Raw genomic sequence first — 2,870 nt, forward strand, 5'->3', positions numbered from 1 at the left:
TGATTGGTGACCAAGTTCATCACTGATAAGGGGAAGTGAGGGAAAAACAGCAATGAAGCTGTGTGCTAAGCCCTACAACGTTCAATAGACTCCTGTGAACCCAGGTGAAGACCTGGTTGGCCAGCAGTGTGGCAAGACCTGGGGACTCTTGGGCCCAGAGTCAGTGAAATAGCTACAGAGGACTAGAGTGGAGAATGAAGCATTCAGTTGATAAGAAGAGAGGGCATATGCACAAGAACACTTACACTTGCAGATAATACCCACTTGACCTGGCTTCAATGACTGGATGATCAGAGCTATGTGTTGGAACCTACACAATGGCACATAAAATGCAAACAAACAAACAAAAAAACATTTCAAGATGATCAAGATGCATATCTTTAGACCAGCACCATCTCCCCATAATTTGAAATTAACAAGGAAGATCAGTTTATAGAGCAAAACTGTAAATGCCTGATGACTTTAGATAATTCTAATTTGACACACCCATTGCCATTTTAAAGAGTAATAGTGCTTCAGTGACCAGCTGTCTTAGCTACTGCATAGTAATGCAGAATCCTCAACTTCAGATGGACATTTTATTTTTCATACAGATAAGCCATATTAATATTCTTTCAATAACTGTGTAAAAATTGTACCTGATAGGAATTTAAGACATTTTAATAGTGCTAAGAAATACCTGAGGCTGTGTCCTGATACCTTGTGGGAGAAAATTTCTTAATTGCTCATTTGCATCTTATCTTTTTATGATTTTATTCTCAAAGGCCATTTACTTCTTTATTGCTGGGACACTGCTACTCTGTTCTTGCGTTGCCTAGAGTGTGTGCATATTTGTCCATTAGAGGAGATCAATGCAATATTATTGAGTTAAAAGGAATCAATTAAAACATGTTTGGAAGAGCATATGTTCATAGAACCCAAAGAAAATGGCAGAAATGCTAACACACAATTGTGCTGAAAGAAAAGCAAGTGTACATGTCTCTTATCTCTGTCCAAACAACCAACTTCTCAAATTATTATGCCAAGCCATATTTTTAGTCTTAAAAATGCTGCCAGTAATATTAGTAAATGATAATAAGAAATGATAAAAACGATATCCTTTGAATATTAGTAAAAGAATATGAAATCATGTATGTACTGGTACATTAAAAGAAAATGATATTTTATTAAGTTGAAAATTATTTCCTCTAAATATTTTCTTTTTTAAACAGTTTTATGGTAGAAAAATGCATGTTTATTTTTTTGAAAATGTATAGGAAATAGGTGGATAAGCCAGATAGAAAATAAGTAAATGCTACACAAAATGATGACATTATAACCTAAAGTATATCATTATATATCCTTTATTTCACATGCACACATAGACACACAAACACACATACATATGTTGTTGTTAAGTCTCATTGAGTCAGTTCCAACTTATAGGCACCTTGTATACAGTTTCCAAAGAGCAGTTGGTGAGTTTCAACTGCAGACTTTGTGGTTTGCAGTCCAATGCTTATCCTACAGCACCACACCAGGAGGCCATATATAGGAAATGAGTTAAAATAAGAGTGAGTCAAAATGAATCCACATTCTGGTTGTAGAATTTAATCAACTTTTAGAAAAGACTGATATATCATTTTAATATGTAATCCCTTTGCTCTTCAATGTACTTTGTCTGTCTGTTACCAACCTTTCAAATTCTCTTATTAAAGCATGTTTTAGGATGTGGTGCGAGTCACAAACGCACCGCTGCCTTAAATTCTTCATCAGAGGTGCATCTTCATCCTTAAAGGGAGGCAAACAGGTGAATGTCCAATGCAGCAAAATAAGGGCCATAGGGAGGATACAAAAAACAAATTTTGCAGGGTGTGAATAATGTAGGCAGAGGTGTGTCGATGTGCATTGTCATGCAAGATCACAGCCCTTGGGTAGCAGTCTTGTGCATGTAATCCAGTTTAGGCTTCATCTCTTCTGTGAGTATCTTACAGTAACTAGCATTGTTAATGGTTGACCCTTTTTCTGATAGTGTTCCAATACTGGACCTTGAGATTCCCAGAACACTGTGTCAATTTTCCAACCGATGCTTGACTTTTTAACTGTTTCTTGGCCAACGTTTGAGGATGTTTCCACTCCGTACTCTGCTGTAACTCTCAGTCTGGTAGAGATTCATTCATGTCTCGTCCATCATTAGTAAAGATTTGTTTTAAGAAACTTTTGTCGTCCTTCAAGTCCATTGGCTTCTGATTATGCTCTTCCATGAGTCGTTTCAGTATCCAACTCACACAAACTTTTCAACACCAAAGTCTGTCATGGATGATTTCATAGGTAGAGCCGTGGCTGACTTGTAAATGGTTTGCCACATAATCCACTGTTACTTGTCTATTCGACAGAATCATTTCACATGCATGCTCAATGGTGTCATCAGCTGCAGACGTGAACGGGTATTATAACAGGAGTGCGGGTAATGTTTTATTTACCCTCATATATAAACACTATACAAGCCTATAGCGCACATTTCACTTCATGATACGCTTTTGCTGATAGATGCCATTCTTAGTTATAAGGACCCTATGTAAAACAGAATGAAAAACTGATTGATCCTGTTCTACCCACACAATTGTTGTTATGTTTTAGCCTGTTGTGAAGCAACTGTGGCATTCAGTCTGATTGTGAGAAGCTCTGTCCCCCTACATTAACAAGAATGATGTTTTTCTTCAGGCTCAACTCCCTCTTCGTAACATATACATGGTACAAAGTACATGTATGTTATGTTGTTGTTGTTGTCAGGTGCCATCGAGTCAGAACTGACTCATAGCGACCTCATGCACAGCAGAACGAAACAGTGTCTGATCCTGGGCCAAACTCACTACTGCTGCCACACTTGA

Source organism: Chrysochloris asiatica, unplaced genomic scaffold (genome assembly GCF_000296735.1).
Source record: "Chrysochloris asiatica unplaced genomic scaffold, ChrAsi1.0 scaffold00151, whole genome shotgun sequence".
Taxonomy (NCBI): Eukaryota; Metazoa; Chordata; class Mammalia; order Afrosoricida; family Chrysochloridae; genus Chrysochloris; species Chrysochloris asiatica.